This window comes from Petaurus breviceps, unplaced genomic scaffold (assembly GCF_028583685.1).
Source record: "Petaurus breviceps papuanus isolate PSGF00001 unplaced genomic scaffold, PetGlider_PUasm1.0 91133, whole genome shotgun sequence".
Classification (NCBI taxonomy): Eukaryota; Metazoa; Chordata; class Mammalia; order Diprotodontia; family Petauridae; genus Petaurus; species Petaurus breviceps.
Window position 1 is genome coordinate 65379952 of NW_027187419.1, and position 17399 is coordinate 65397350.

Below are 17399 nucleotides of genomic sequence, written 5' to 3' on the forward strand. Positions count from 1 at the left end.
AAGTCAAAGAACAACCTGCTCCTTTGATGGTCCCCCTTGGATCCTTCCTTGGAACCTATTGGGTCACCTCAGACTTGGGATGAACTCACACAAGGCAAGAACTCACGGTCGCCAGGCAGACAAGCACTGGTCTCCCTGACCCTCCCCCACCCTCATTCCCCTCTTCTAGTCAGTAGAGTAAGTTTATAAGCTGCCAGTATAAAGTGGCAATAGCAGGAAATAACCCCATAAAAATCAGACCTCCCACTCCTGCCTCATCTCCCCTTCCCTCGACCTCCCATCTTCCGTCCCCATCAGACCCTGCTGCCAAGTCCTCCCAAGTCTAATCCACGATAATGTGAGTTATCTGCCTCTCTCCAGGACCCCATCCTTGCTCTCAATCTCTCCCTGCCACCCCATTCTTCATCACCCCATTCCCCTGGAATCAGCTTGTTGGGCAGGTGAGAGCTGATCATTAAATTTTCAATGTGAGCATTTACACCTTGGAAATTTGCAAATGCTACAAATTAGGGAGTGATTGTTTCATTCTTTGTCTAGACTTAAGAAAATGATGGAGAAAAGACTAATAATTCAGATTAAACTTAAAAGTGTGTCATGTATATCCACACCTCCCCCTGAGAGCCAGTTGTTAAACATATGCCAAAGGTATCCCTGTAACAACCTTTCTCAAGACACACACAGTCACTGTGATTCCTAGGGTCAAGTTGAGGATGGATGGTCTAGGTTTATTCCTCTCCATCATGGCTCTGTATTTTGTTGCTCCTGAGTTTTAGCTCCTTTGCTGGTGCCTGGGGCAAGGTTCACTAACCCTCTGATCTTTCTCTCAATACTCTATTCCTTCTCTGCCAAGGCCTTTAGGTCTGTCTACATGGCATCACTTTAGCTCACTTGCCAGCAACTCAGCATGGCCTGGGCTCTTTCTCCCCAAAGTCTCCATGTTCTTCTGCATTGCCAATATCACTGCTGTAGTTTCTATCAATACCATTGACTTCCTGCTGCTACTGCTGTTGCTGCTATTGCTGCTGCCACTACTTTTCAGGAAAACAGTTACTGCTAGTTTAGAATGAGACAGCTTAGGCCAACATACCTCTGGGCTAGACAACACATTCATTTCCAGCTCTTGTTATAAGAGGCCAACAGCTCTGTGGAAAAAGGCCACCAGGTGGCTATGAAAACATCATTGTCTTATCCATCTCAATGGGTCCCTAACTCTCAATCCTAGCCAGATGAGGGCAGCTGGATTCTATTTACCTCTTCCCTATCTCTGTGTAGGTCATAAGTTCTCTCCCCATTCCTTCCCCTTTGGTCAATATTTTCCAGCAAGTTTTTTTTTTTAAGTTGGGGAAAAACAAACATCCCTTTCAATTCATCTTATAATTAATACCACCCCCACGCTGAACCCTATGATTAGACTATGCAAGTTTCCTTGGGGTTCAGAAAAGACTGAAAAATGGCTGTAGAAACATCAAAGAGGGATGACAAAGTTGGGGAACTATTGTCATCAACCCTGATACAATGGCAGATGCCTAATCTTTATTTTCATCCTATGATTTTAGGAGTTGAAATTTCTAGAGATCACTTGGAATTGCCAAGATTGCCCTGAGGTTTGCTTCAGTTCTGGGTTACTGTAGATCCAATTTTTCCTCTTTAGTCCCTTTCCTTAAGTATAAACGAAAGGATCCTATGCCCCAGAGTCCCTTCTCTTTACAAAGAGCTCTTGTCAGGGAGGCCCTATGATCTCTAGGACTAGATGACTTTTGGGGGTAACTTCCATCTTTCATTCTTTTTTTAAAAATTTTAATTAAAAAATTTTTTTTTGCTTTTTTGGAGGAAGGCTGAGCAATTGGGGTTAAGTGACTTGCCCAAGGTCACATGGCTAGTTAGTGTTAAGCGTCTGAGGCCAGATGTGAACTCAGGTCCTCTTCACTCCAGGGCTGGTGCTGTATTCACTGCGCCACCTAGCTGCCCCAATCCCTCATTCTTTAAAGAATGGATGCTAAGCACCAAGAGTTAAGTGATAAATGTACTAACCTAATAAGAAATGATCCAAGCTGAATTTATAGATATGCAGGAACGGTTTGGAGTATTTCTCTCTTTTCTTTGGAAAAGGGGCAGCCAGGTGGCCACTTCCCCTCTTGGAAGACTTGGTAAGACAGGTCCACTTTCTCTTCTCTCCTTTTTAGGGGAGTGAGCTAGGCTGTGTGTCCAGGGGCAGGGGGAGTGGTGGGGGTGGGGGTGGGAGGAGGTGTTAGGTGTGTCATTCACTTTTCCTGATGGTCAGGGATTCATAGGAATATAGGATCATGGCTTGAAGAGAAGTTAGATGAATTCAATTTCCCTATTTTACACATGGGGAAACTGAGACACAGAGGATTAAAGTGACTTATCCAAGAGTCACACAGTTAGGAAATGTGGGAGGCAAGATTTAAACTCAAACTTTCCTGATTGCAAGTCCAGCATTCTATCCACTATGAATTATGGTGTAGAAGGCCCCCTTCTGAAGAGGCATTTATCTCTACAGGTGCTCTCAAAGCCTTCCACAGGGTTCAGGCTGAGAGCAGCGGATGATGAGAAAGGTTTGATAGAGGTTTGTTTGCTATCAGGCTTCCAGTGATCACACTGGATGAGTAGTACTTCTGGGACTGAATGCATTATTTTTTTTTCTGATCTACTGGAATGCATTAACTTATATCCATAAGAAAAGTCTGGTTACTGCAGCTCTGGGTCTTGTGATACCCAAGAAAAATCTTCAAGTGCACCCCAGCTCTTTCTCCCTGCCCCCTGAATATGTGAATATCTTCACATGAAAGCTCAGGTCATGGGGACTAGTTTCCTGTTAGGAAACATAAGACTTACAAAAGTGTTCTTTGGTCTTGGTGAACACTGGTTCCTTGTTTCCTTTTAACTTAACTCTCTTCTCTCTAAGCCTCAGGAGGTTACTATTTATGTAAAAGTGCCCCAGGGAAGACACTAGGCTCTGCTACAGATTCTGTTCCCTAGGCCTAATAGTTGGGGCTCTATCTAGGGCTGGCCCTGAAAATTAGCAGTTGGGGGAGAAGCTAAGGGATATACAGTCTTATGATCATAGATCTAGATCTGGAAGGAACCTCAGAGGGCATTTAAACCAACCCGCTCATTGTACAGAGGAAGAGAGCGAGGCTTAGAGAGGCTTAGTACAAAACAAAGCAAAAGTAGTAAGCGTCACCAGTGGGATTTGAATCTGGTTCCCTTGACTCTAGGTAGAATTGGTGCTATACCATGCGAATTGTCTAGCATGCACCCTGGCTAAAGTACTTGGCGGAATGACTTCTAGGTAGGTACGGGATAAAATAATCTGGTCCCAGCATAGTGCAGCAGATTTTAGGTTCTAGTCCCCAGGGCAATCTCTCAAACAATGCTTAGGTGTGACTCCAGTCTAGGTTTCTTCCCAGGTAAGTAACAGGGTCCCCAACTGTTGAATGCATAGGCATTCAATCCATGTATACTCTGGGAATCAGCAATAGGATAGCCTTTATTTCATAAAAATGTTCTTGAGATGTAAAGGATTCACAGGAACTTGTGAACAAATACAGAAACGTAATACTCAGGCTGATTAAGATCTATCTAGCCTGGCAGGTGAAGATGCTTTGTATGGTTGTTGAACCATTATCCCCATTCACTTCAGATTTGCACCGTCCAAGCAACTTGTGATATTTTAGAGAATTGGTAAGGTTCAGATCTCCTGTACCCTCATGGCGTGGCTTTTGTCCTATAGTTGCAGCGCAATCCTTTGCTGAAGATTTTCTTCTTGTGTAAGTATGTGATAAGGAAATATGCTCCTGCTAGGAGGCTAGTGTCTAACTTGAATTTAGGAACTCTCCAACTCAAGAGATGGGAGTTTGTGGATCCCCAGTTCTGGGCTGCTTTCTTTTGCTTTTCTTAGCTTGTTTCACGGGTGATCCTGAGTTAGAGAAGGAGCTTATGTTTGGACTTTTTGTTTCTTTGTAAGAGGTGTGGATACATCCATTCAACCCATTCTGGACTTACTGTGAGGATAAATTAGTTGACTCAGACTGCCATGGGACAGGTTGTTGAGGGATGAACCAACTCTTTGTGGTAGGTAGACCTATAAAAGAGATTCTTCACTGCAGACTTAACTCCCTTTGTCCTTTTAGCCCTTCCTCCCTTTCTCCTTTGTAGTGCTTCCCCTCGTTTTTCTTTTTCTTTTTTCAGTTTTTGGAGGGCAATTGGGGTTAAGTGACTTGCCCAAGGTCACACGGCTAGTTTTGTGTTAAGTATCTGAGGCCAGATTTGAACTCAGGTCCTCCTGACTCCAGGGCTGGTGCTCTATTCACTGTGCCACCTAGCTACTCCCTCCCTCCCCCTTTTTTCTGGAGAGAGCCTGAGTAGGGCTGGACTTCTAGAAGGGAAAAGGCAAAAGGGGAAAAAAAGATCTAGTCTGCATTGAAGAGTCCCTTTTATAGACTCAGAACAAAGGATTTAAAGGACCATATGGAAGGGATCTTGGAGGTCATCTAGTTCAACCCTCTCATTTAGGTTCTCACAATGGCTTGGCAAAAGCCAGGCAGGTAGCAAATGGCAGAGCCTCTTGAAACTTGGTCCTCTGGCTCCAAATCCAGCATTTCTCCCACAAAAATCTGTCCCACAACAACTTGAACTAGCCAATTCATTCCCAATCTATCTGCAGAGTCCAGAATTGGACCAAATGGACTTGTCCATACCCTTCCAGAGAAATGCAATCAGGGAAGAGAAATGAGAACAATGCAAGAAAATTATGAAATGAGAGTCAACAGCCTGACTGAGGAAAATAATACCTTAAAAAACAGACTGACTCAAATAGCAAAGGAGGCCCAAAAAGGCAATGAGGAGAAGAATGCCTTAAAAAGCTGAATTTGCCAGATGGAAAAAGAATCTCAAAAGCTCAATGAGGAGAATAATTGCTTCAGAATTAGATTGGAGCAAATGGAAGCTAATGACTTTATGAGAAATCAAGATACTTTTAAACAGATCCAAACAAATGAAAGAATAGAAGGCAATGTGAAATATCTCATGGGAAAAACCACTGACCTGGAAAATAGATCCAGGAGAGATAATTTAAAAATTATTGGACTGCCTGAAAGCCATGATCAAAGTAAGAACTTAGAAATCATCCTCCAGGAAGTTCTCAAAGAAAACTGCCCTGATGTTTTAGAACCAGAGGGCAAAATAGAGGTTGAAAGAATCCACTAATCACCTCCTGAAAAAGATCCCAAAAAAGAAAACTCCCAGGAGAAATGCAATCAAAGCCCCTAACCATAGCTTACCTCTTTAGGGGCTCATCAAGCTGATCAGGGAGTGCTAGTAATTCTTCTTACTCATAAGTCATCATTTAAAAAATGCTGCAGCCTACTTGTGTCCGTTATGTGTCTTTCCATTGTCCTTTAGGTCTTTAGTTTTGTTTCTCTGTCAATTATTTTAATTATGCAACTACACAGAATTATTAGGGAAAATTATGTTAAAAAGATTTATTTGATGGCTGAGGGAAGCTTGAGATATTTTAAAGTGCCATATAATTTCTTAAATAAATCTAGCACTTTTTTCCTGTTTAATTCTAGACACAGCTCATAGTCTGTTTGCAGTGCCTATCACAAATATAGGTACTCATAGAATAGTTCAGAGCCTACACCTTCCAAATGAATATTAGAGTCTTGACAATGGGCATTTTTTATCAATTTTGTTTTTCCCATGTAGATTGGTAGACTAAACTTTTAAGTAGGACTTGTGATATTCTGGAGCTTGATGAAATCATTATAATATTATCTACAAATGGGAGCATCAGGAGGACCTCACCATATATCAGGAATCCATTTTCCATTTGGACCTTGTACACAACTATAGCAAATACCTTTGTTGAACATATAGCTTCCTATTTTATTTTTTGTTTAATGTTAATATTCAGAGGAGACACTTCTTTGAGCATATTTATTATGGAATATTGTTTAATCTTAACACAGATTCAAGAGACTTCTCATTGGAAGAACACTTTTAGATCCTAGTTGGAGGACAACCAGAATGGCAAAGAGCCTTGAATATATGCCATGTGAGATTTGGATCAAGGAACTGGGTATGTTTTTCCTGGAGAAGAGAAGATTTAGGCAAGGACAAGATAGGTGTCTCAAGTATTTGGAGGACTGTCTCATGGTGGTAGGATAAGACTTGTCCTGATGGCAGTAGCAAATGGTGAATTTAGGCTATTTGTCAGGACAAACTTCCTAACAGTTAGAATGTCTAAAAGTTGGAACTGGTTCTCCTAAAAAATGGCAAGTTCTCCTTTCCTGGAGGTCTTGAAGGAGAAGCTAGATGACCACTTGTCAAATATGCAATAATGGTGATTCTTTTTGGGTATAGGTTAGACTAATTGGTTCATGAGGTCCTTTCCAATGCTCAAATTCTGTGATTCATCATTCTGCTATACCTAGTCAAATACTTTTGTTTTTGGTAACCACCAAACACTAATTAAAATAGAATCTTATATTTTATGCACATTTCAGTAATTTGTTTGTAAAAATATTGCTGCACTAGAAAATTATTTACAAAAATGATTCCTTTCTTGTATTTTCATCAAACTACATGAAATAGGCCATGGGGTTTAATGGAAAGAACACTGGCTCTGGAGTCTTTAGTCTGAAGACTTGGGTTAAAATTCTTCCTTTTATGGTTACCATCTGTATGACATTGGACAGTTCATTCATCTCCCTGACCCCTTGTTTCATCATCTATAAATTTAGGGGGTTAGACAAGATGGTTTTTGAGACAGATCCCTTACAGATTTAAATCTATGTCTTGATACCTGTATAGACAATATTCCTAACCAGAAAGTAGACATATAGTTTGGTAGTCATTTATGTCCTTTCAACTACTTTTTTTTTGGGGGGGGGTGGTTATCTGTGTTTTTTTTCCTGTTCTTTTAATAGTTTCTCTCTCTGAAAACTTGTAATGATTTTGTGATTTTATCATCTTCAGCATGTATTTCCTTGATTTGTACTTGATCTGCTTCAGTTGTCTGCCTTACTTTGTTTTCCTAAATGGCAGTTTTTATTCCCTCATATAGCACACGGGAGACACAGATATTATTGCTAGATGTGGTAATTCCACTCTTATTGATGATCAGAATAGGGTCTTATAAAAGTATGACACTCCATTTCCATCTATTTGTATGTATGTATTTGTGGGAAAATGTACTCCACATTTATGTCTCTGTGTGTGTGTAGAATGTTTTGTTGCGGCTGTTTTTATTATGCTATAGTAGTAAATGCGTTTGCTAAGAACTAAGTGTATGCTCTAAATGATTGTTAGTGGGAACACACTGGTGTGGGCTCATGAGCTATAAGGGTAAGTTACAGTGCAAGTACAAAAAGTTTCTTATAGAACCTAAGAGTAATCACTATCCTAGGTATCCATCCCATAAGTACAAGTATGAATTGTTGAATAACTCAGAGGGTGTGATACAAATATTTTCCACTATATTTTCTGGCTCTTATATACTAGTGCCATTCATGAAAGAAATCAAGTATCAATGTATATGTTGACTTGGCATGCAGGATCTTGTGAAATTCCATTACTTTATCTTCTGTAATAGATACTGATATAATTATCTTCATAGTCCTCTTTTTGCTTGTGTTCATGAGTATTTCAGGATGAGGTGACCAAATGTTCCATAGCACATAGTAAACCAATTTTTCTATCTCTTTTGTTTGCTTCTCCAAGAAGAATCTGTGAGTCAGCTTTTCACTTAACTGCAGCTTTTGTCTCCTTGTTTCATTTATTGCAGATAATGTCTATCCTGATGTGGTTCAGTTCTTCCAAGAGTATGCTGATTCATTGTTCATGTTATGTCATGTCATGTCATAGTGTTTACCTATCATTACAAAATGAAAAAAAAAGCCAATAGAAACACAATAACTCAGTTATTTTTACCATTCTCTGTCCAATCTGCTGCCATCTCTGTGAAAGTGGAAAGGGGGCCCTATAGAACTGAGCCAATTTAAAATTTTTGTTTGATGGGTCATCATGGCCAAAGAATTCATTTCCAATTAACCAGCCTACCAGTGATGAGCCCTTATACTTATTTGGGTTGATCCTTGGACACCAGACTCAGTCTGTTATTGGGACTCTCCTTGAAGCCTTTCTGGTATACTAAAACCTGCTTCAACATCTGCAAAGCTTGCATAGATAGCCCTTTTACTCCATGCCATGCAATTTTTCTACAATTTAATACAGACTGTACTGTTTTTTAGAGTATGTTTGGTGACTGGGGTTGTTTACCATTGGCCTTTTGGAAGCTTTGTGTCTCCTTTTTATTTGTCTTTTTCCCCCCTCTGTTTTCTTTGCAGTCAATCTGTCATCCTTTGCTGCTGTGAATGCACCTACCTAACTTCACTGTTATTTTTTGGTAATGTGACAAATTGTAGAGTCATTTGTTAGCACTATGTGTAAAGTAAGAGAAAAAGATCTTGGAATGACTTTCTTGTGAAAGTGTACCTGAGCTTAATGGTAATAGCTATGGTGGCTGCTCGGAGGTCTTTTCTTCCTCCTCTCCAGTTCTCAGCAGCATTCTGGATTAGTGATCTTGTCAAGATAGATGACAGATGAGATGCTGCCACATGAGGTATTTCCACTAAGAGTCTGGTAATAAGGGGTGTGTGCAGTGGAGTAATACACTGAGAATACAACATTACTGCTTACAGTTACTTTCTTTTCCATTTTCTCTGGCATGCTTTGTCTTAGGACGCCTCATTAGGTTGTCAAAGGCAAAGGCAAATACAACTGGATTTGTGTACTGAAAATGATCGGTATTTTCCTTCATTCTGATCATTTTTTAATACGAAGCTTAACTCATGCTTAGAACCACTTAAAGTCTCTGGCCAGCCATACACAGGAATTCCTAAGATACTCTCAATCCCATTCATATATAATGTAAGTTATAAATATGATCTCCCAGGGCTTGCAAGAACATCTGGCATTTTCCTGATGCAGTAGAAGTATAAGGGCCTCTAGGGGAGGTTTATATATAGCAGCATTCAAGGAAGCTAAGCAAAACATAGTCATGGTCATGTGGAAATAGGCACATTCAATATTAATAATGCTGGAAACTTGCTTTGGATGCAGTGTTAAAAGTTGACAATTAAGCACGTAAGAATCAGGAAATTCAATTAAAATTCTCGCAGCAATATTAATTAAGCCACATCCTGTACTTCTTATGAAACCCATTTAGCACCACAAACAATGTTTTCAGCTAGTGACTTCTGTGAGGAAAACAGGAACAGAAAACACTTTGCTTTGTTATGTGGTCAGGGATAATGTTGCCATAGGAAGAAACAACTCTGGGGTATCCTGATACCCAATCAGTCAATCTTTTTGTTGCTCTAACGCAAATGTTGTGTAACTTCTTTAGTTGCAAGCTCTTAGAACCTTCTGTTGGTTTCAGAAAATTACAAAGAGTGAAGGATGGAGAAACAAGTACAAGAACGCTGGCTTCCTCTGTCCCTGCCCAAGGTTTCTGTCTTCTTGCTCTAGGACGGAGAAGGGCTTGAATGCAGCCTTGGAGATGAGAGTAATGGCATCGCAGAGTTCAGAGGGAGCTTAGAGGTTAGTCCAACCTCCATTTGAATCATGAACCACTTCTCCAGAAAATTGTTTCTCGAGAGCCCAGCTCCCCATCACGAGGCTCACAGACACCCGTGTACTCAGATGGTATAGACTATTCCTCTAATACTGTCCCCCTCATGCTAACTAACCTATAGCTACTCTCTGCCCTCTTCACCTCCATATGAATAAGGACTGCGGACCCTGCTAGGACATCTTCTAGAGGGACAAGTCAGCTGCTAACTTCCCTTTCTAGTCAATGAAAAGGACCTTAGAGGTCACCTAGTCTGACCCCTTCATTTAACAGATGAAAAAAAAAACCCTGAGACATAAGGGGTTGTGAAGTATCCAGCATAACCCACATAGATGGGAAGAGATAGGATCTTAATTCAGGTCCTCTGACTCTGAATGTAGTACTATTTTCTTAATTCCAGTGCCTTTCCTCTTTCAAACATTTCTTTATGTCTGCCTTGTATATGGCTTGTTTGCACATATTTGTTTGCATGTTGTCTTCCCCGTTGGACTGTGAGCTCTTTGGGGGCAAGGACAGCCTTTGCCTCTTTTTGTAACCCCAGAGCTTAGCACAGAGCCTGGAATATTATTGTTGTTGTTGTCCAGCCATTCAGTTGTGTCTGACTCTCTGTGACCCTGTGGACCAACTGCCCATGGAGTTTTCTTGGCAAAGATACTAGAATGGTTTGCCATTTACCTCTCCATTTCATTTTTTACAGATGAGGAACAGAGGCAAAGAAGGTTAAATGACTTGTCTAGGGTCACACAGCTGGTAAGATCTAAGGTAAAATTTGAACTCTGGTCTTTCTGACTGCAGGCCCAGTGTTCTAACCACTTCCTCTCCCCCCTCCCCAATTTGGCACATAACAGGTGCTTAGTAAATGTTTATTGATTGAATTTCCACTGTACTGCTTTTTATCAAAGATGGGAGGGCAGAATATATTGACTATATAGACAGTAATTCGGTCCCAGAATATTGTATGGAGGAATCACTAGGCAAAAATCAAGCACAGAAATTCTAAGACATGCAGAAATTCTCTCAGGCAAAGAAAACTGTCACTAATCCCACCCCTAGTCACCATTTCTATTTCCCCCTGTCAACCATGAGTGTCTGATACCCATAAATGAAGGTAAACTGGGCATCAGCCTCTAGCAAATTTATACTGTGACAAATGCAATTTTGCCATATATTTTCATGACACAACTGAATAGACCATTTCAGGGCTGGAGGAACTCTCACAATGGCTGATTGCCAAGTAATCAATCAAGAAAAGTGAAATTAAACCAAGTGTAATGGATCTGAATCAAGAATCCCAGAGTTAGAAGGGACTTCCTTATTCCTGGTAACTATAACTCTATTAGCACAGTCTAAGACTGCATTCATTATTTTGGTTGCCGTATCACACTCTTGGTTTTTACATTGAGTCTGCAGCTCACAAAAGCTCCCAGATCTTCTTACAAACTGTCCCTTATATCTCCCATGTCTTTATTTGGGAAGTCCATTTTTGGAAACCAAATGTAAAAGTTTATATTAATCTCTGTAAATTTCAACTTCATTAGAGTCAGGCCAGTTCTCTAGCCTGTAAAGGTCTCTTCTGAATCCTGACCCTATAATCTAGTAAGTTAGCTATCCTGATCTCTGTGTCAGCTGCAGATGTTGTAAGCAGGTCATCAATGCATTTATCCAAGTCGTTGATCAAAGTGTTGGGTAGCTTTGGCCAACCAGAAATCCCTGGGACATTCCATTAGGGACCTCTTTACAGGCTACATGAAAACTCTGCTTTCGATATTCCTGACAGAAGGGAAAATGCTTGTTCTTTCATTTGACCCACTCTAGACTCCAGGCTCAATGGCCAGTGTCTGTTTTCATTAGCAACTTTAGTAGTGCAGAGAAAGGTCCTAGATTGCCCACTCTCTAAAAGAACTGAAATCCTTCTTATCCCACTTACCAAAATAGATAATAAATTAGAGTCATTATAGATCCCCTATGGTTTAAGATACAGTAATTTATTTCTCAAAAGATGCTCCAGAAATGGAAACACAAGAAGAAAAACTTATAGAGAAATTGGATAGAAACACAAAGAGACAGTAAACAGGGCTGGGATGGACAGTAGAAGGATTAAGGTCAAGGATGGAGATGAAGTTTGCAAGAAAGGTAAAAGCAAGAAGGGGAGGAATGCTGAGCCTCTCACGTTTTGCTCCAAGCCTTGGCAACTAGGTTTTTCTCAGAATACAGTTTTCTTGATATTAGGACCCTGATCGCAGGATACCTCCCTACATAGTAGTTGGGATCCAAGTATCCAGGAGCACGTTACTTTAATCTCTAAAACGAGAGGGCACCAATGTGTCTTCTTCACTGGGAAAAGACCCCTGCATTTCTCTAAGCACAGTGGAAGACAATGAAACTTTACCCCAAAGACAGAAAATAGACATGGCTGTCACACCCAGAGCACACTATGGTATTTCTGGTGCTGAAGCTGTCAGTGTACATAGAGCAGTTTGCATAGAGGACACTGTTGAGCCATTGAGGCAAGGGTAGTGTAGAAAAGGGAATTTCCATTAGATTTAGAGCTGAAAGGGACCACAGTAAGTCATTTAACCTAATGCCTTTAATTTTTTAGAAGAGAAAGTGTTCCAGAGAGGTTGGTCACATAGTCTAAGACAAGGGTGGGGAACCTGCGGGCTTGAGGCCACATGTGGCCCTCTAGGTCCTCAAGTGTGAAAATTAGAAAGGTTCTTAGAGGCTACTTAGTCCAGTCCAAGCATTTTACACTGAAGAAAATGAGGTGGAAGGAAGGTAAGTGACTTACTGGAGGGCCCAATGGTAGTTAAGTGTCAGAGGTAGTATTCGAACCCAGGATCTGTAACTCTGGAGCCAATACTCTTCCCAGTACATCAAAATCAGATAGACTTCAGTGGCCAGCCAGGTAAGCCCCTGTGTGAGACAATTTCAGACATCTTTTTAGGCTTATCTTAAGATCTCAGATGCCCAATATGGGTCTGTCATCATTCCAAATAACTATGCAAATGAACTGAAAGCTGGCATGTACGGATTTTTAATAAAGAGCAGACTATATAGGGTATGGATCTCAGGCATTGCCACTGATGTGTGTGGGAAAGATGGGTGAAGATGTTTTCAGGCTGATTGCATTTTCAAGCTATTTGAAAGGCAAAGCGAGTACATGCCGTCCCTAACCCCGAACTCCCAGTAATTTACATGCTATAAATTTCATCAGTGAAGGTCTCTTAAGCAAAGGGACTGACTGTATGTTCCTATGAAGCTGGCTCTGACCTCTCGATGTAAAACAAACTACTGAGCAAGCTCAGAAACCTAAACTCTAGCCTTTTCAGAATTACATTTTCTCAATAGAGGGTTTTAAAAAACATCTTTGGGCTTATTGCCTTTTAGAAAGACAACAGGGCAGACACAGCTTAGTCTCAAGGGATACAGCCTCTCATCTTTGTTTTGTCTTTAACCCACAGGATGACAGTTTTTCTTGCCTACCTAATGACTTACTTATTCTTTCTCAAAAAACCCATTAACCTAGAAACATTCCAGTCTGTCTAATGTGTGCATGTGTGGATGGGGTGTGTGTCAGGCTGCAGGGAATAATGGGGAATGATGGGGATGGGAAGGGCATGAAGTTATCTGCTGCCAGCTGTTGTTTTGATGGCCTGAGTGTGCGTGGGCTTCCTTTTCTACACACTTGCTTTTGTTGTTGTGGATTTTGACTCATTTTTCAGTCGTATCTGACTCTTCATAAGCCCATTTAGGGTTTTCTTGGCAAGGATACTAGAGTGGTTTGCTGTTTCCTTCTCTAGCTCATTTCACAGATGAGGAAACTGAGGCAAACAGTGTTAAGTGACTTGCCCACAGTCACATAGCTAGTAAGTTTCTGAGGCTGAATTTGAACTCATGAACATGAGCCTTCCTAACTCCAGCTCTATCCACTGTACCACCTACCTGCCCTACATGTTTCCTTGAACCAATGGATTCATTTAAAATCTTGAGCTCCTACCAGATGGGGTTACACCTGTACAAGATGCTTTGTATGGCACCCAGATCAGGGCTATAACCATGGAGGAAGTTAGACCAAGTTCTTTGAAGCACAATTCTCTATCTCCAATGGATTTATAACTTTGAAGAATCTTTTTATCTTATGGAATCTGTCTCAGCTCACATTAGTCCCTCCCCACTTCCTTATCTCCCAGAATAATTATGCCTGCATCACAAAGATATTTGTTAGTGATTATGGTATAGTCTACAATGTTTTGTGTGTTGGGTTTTGCCTCTACAACTAGACTGAGTTTTTGGATCAGGAACACCGGAGCATAAGATTATAGATTTAGAAGCAGAAGTTTTCCTATCTATTCCACAGAACCCGGCCAATGCTGGACACATAGCGCTCAATAATTATGACTTAGAGTGGATTAAGTGTACTCTATGAGCCACTGGATATAGGGTCTACACCAGGGGTAGGGAGCCTGTGGCCTCAAGGTCACATATGGCCCTCTAGGTCCTTGGGTGCAGCCTTTTGACTAAGTCCAAGTTTTACAGAGAAAATCCTTTTATTAAGAGAATTTGTTCTGTGAAGTTTAGATTCCATCAAAGGGCTGCACTTGAGGACTTTGAGGGCCACATGTGGTGTTGAGGTTGTAGGTTCCCCACCCCTGGTCGTTGCATAGGTAGCACATAGGGAGATGAAGGCTCCAAAGACTGGAGGCTCTGAACACTCTTAGAATTTTAGGACAGGCTAAGAAAATGGTGCTATGTGTGGCATAAGTGGAAAGAATGTTGGACTAGGAGGGGAAAGGCTTGGACTCTAGTTCTGAATTCACTATTCACTGGTCAAATAAACTTGGACAAGTCATTCCTCTGAGTCACAGATTTCCCAGCTGTGAAATGGGGATAATACTGACAATCCTGTCTATCTATGAGGTTTAAGTGAGATTATATATATGAAAGGCTTTGGAAACTGCAAAATGCAATGCAGATATAAGATGTTATAATTATTTTCTTTCTACAAAACTGATCAGCTAGTTAATTTTCTTTCAATTTAATTCCATTCAAATAAAATTTGTTTCTGCCTCTTTCTTCCCCTTCTCTAGGGAACACTGGGGAAAATTTCTTAGCTTTGGTTTGAGTCTCCGCACAAAGAGATTGGAAGTATATTTGATGTATAGTGTAGATCACGTACATGACTTTAATAATAATTTAATGATATCTATTTATTTCCTTCACACTAAAGGAATGCTTAAACCACAAAACTATACATTGACAAAGCCTTAAAAATGGGAAACAATAACTTAGAACTTCTGTTATATTCTCCTAGGAGGTTGATACTTAAAACATCAAAGCTTGCAACATTTAATGGTATTGAATCTTACTGTTACCTTTGTCCTGCACTGTTTGAACACCTTCCTCAAGACCTGTATCTTCTGGCAAACCTGGCTAAGACTTGAACTCACCTTTCTGTAGGTAGTTGTCTTCTCCAAAGAAGATATAGCAGCAGAAAGTTCCTCTTGAGTTCGTTTCAAAGTCTAGAATCATCCATCCCAGAATCTCTATTCAGTCACTTATGCTTAGGAAGGAAGGAAGAAAAGAAAAGAAGAAACAAGCATTTATTAAGCATTTGTTATATGCCCAGTACTATGTTAAGTGCTGGAGATAACAAATATAAGCAAAAAGAAAGGCAGTTACTGCCCTCAAAGGAGCATATGTTCTGATGGTGGAAGACAACACGCAAAAGAGAGATGAAAGGCAAGTCAGGGGTGGGGAGAGGGAATAAGGAAGGTACCTGGCACAGGGGCATAGTTTTGAAGTCCAGAAAGTCAGGAACAGGGCTGGGAGGGGGGAAAAAACTTCTCAAGGAAAGAAATGCAAAGCAAAAGAAGTCAGGGTCTTGAAATCTTCACTCAGGTTCATATGAGAGACAGACAGACAGACAGACAGACAGACAGACAGATAGATAGATAGATAGATAGATAGATAGATAGATAGATAGATAGAAAGAAAGGGAAGGGAAAAGGAGGAGGAGGAAGGGAAGGGATTGGGAAGAGAGAATGAGAGAGAAGAGGGGAGAGAAAGAAAGGAGGAGGGTAGGGAAGAAGAAAGAGAAGCAGGGAGTGAGGAAAGGGGGAGAGAGAAAAAGGGGGAGAGGGAAGGGGAAGGAGAGACAGAGATGGGGAGGAAGAGAGAGAAACAGAGAGACAGAGAGAGAAGAGAGAAAGAGGGGGAGAAGGAAGAAGAGAGGGAAGGAGGGAGAGAGAGGGACGAAGGAAGGGAGGGAGGGGGAAAGAGAGAGAGAGAGAGAGAATAGAATTACTCCTTCTAAGGTCTATAAACCACATTCTTCCTGGCTCATGTGGTATGTGTGTGTGTGTGTGTGTGTGTGTGTGTGTGTGTGTGTATGTATGTGTGTAGGATAGGGAGGCATATAAGGACCAAGGGACAAATAGGGGATTGCTCTGTCATTCCAAAGTGCAAGTCCTTAGGTGTTGAGCATATGTGTCCCTGTGATTGGCCAAGGGGACTCAGTGCATGTCCCCGAGATGGTTCCCCAGAGACCCACCCCTAGACATGCTCCAAAGAAGTATGCACTAGTTCAAGTAGATAAGGAAGTGGGTTCATGATTACCCTCACTAAACTATGGTAAAAGAAGATACTTGCAAGGAATCCTGTGCAGTAAGAAATACGTTTGTATTTTAACCTAGGATTCTCACCTTATTTTAGACCTAGGACAGTCTCTCTAAACTCTTAACAAAGCAGACCCTGTGCCTCTCAGGATCAATATGGGTTCATAGTTATCACTGCTGACTCAATTGTGTTAAGTTTCAAACCAACGATCAAAATGACTTAGATTAATCGGATCAGTTTTAATACTGATATTTATAGCGCCTTAAAGTTTAGAAAGTGCTTTATTACACATGATCTCAGTTAAGCCTCACAGCGATTTTGCCAATTAGACTTAACACTTATGAGAAAACTGAAATTTAGAGAGACCACATCATTTAAGGTCCCATAGATAATACCGTCAGAGGTAGGATTTGAACCCAAGTCCCTCTTGAGTCCAGCACTGTACCACACTGTCCCATCAGCCACATTTTATTCATTTTCGACTGCAGACATAGCCTGTATTTAAATGTTGGGTCTAGCATGAATTGAGGGGACAGAGTGTTTTTAGGGATATCCGTTGTTGGGGGCGGGGAACAGACATATGAGCGCGGGGAAAAATCAGCTGTTGCAGCTTGGTCCAAGTCTGTTTTTATTCAATTATTTACTCAATTGGAAAGAGCATCAAGAGACAAAAAGATACCACAAAAGGATCACATGCAGGCTGCAGTTTGTGTGGGGAAGCAGTTAGGGAACGCGGTTGCCAGGCAGCCAGGACCATTCCTGCCCATGACGTGCTGATTGTGCATCCACAGAAGCCTCAGGTCTTTTCTTCTTGTCTCCTTCTCTTCATGAGTCACATCACGGATTGTGTAGGCCTGGTCTTCTGCTAAAAACAAATTGTCCTTCATAAATTAAACTAGCAACGGCTCCCTAATTAAGGGCTACATGAATTCTCCCTGGTTGGTGAGATTTTAGCCCAACTTGTAACATATGTAGTATGAGTAGAGGGCTTTGGTTCTCCTATCCAGCTTAGTTGATGTAATCACAGAAACTAATGGCCTGAAAACAAAGGTCTTGGGGTATTGATATTCCAATAAAGTACAAAGAGTGTCTACACACTATCAGCCCTTTACAAAGCATAAAAAAA

The 17399-nt window shown here is 41.0% G+C and overlaps 1 long non-coding RNA gene across 1 annotated transcript; it reads right to left on the minus strand.

Moving 5' to 3' along the window:
• Positions 1–6655: 6655 nt before the first annotated feature.
• LOC138155009 (uncharacterized) lies at positions 6656–15736 on the minus strand. The gene is made up of 4 exons (XR_011166736.1): positions 15435–15736; positions 15106–15218; positions 12447–12571; positions 6656–7897 (listed from the first exon to the last, which is right to left on the minus strand). It is a non-coding gene; the product is annotated as an uncharacterized lncRNA (long non-coding RNA).
• Positions 15737–17399: the final 1663 nt, after the last annotated feature.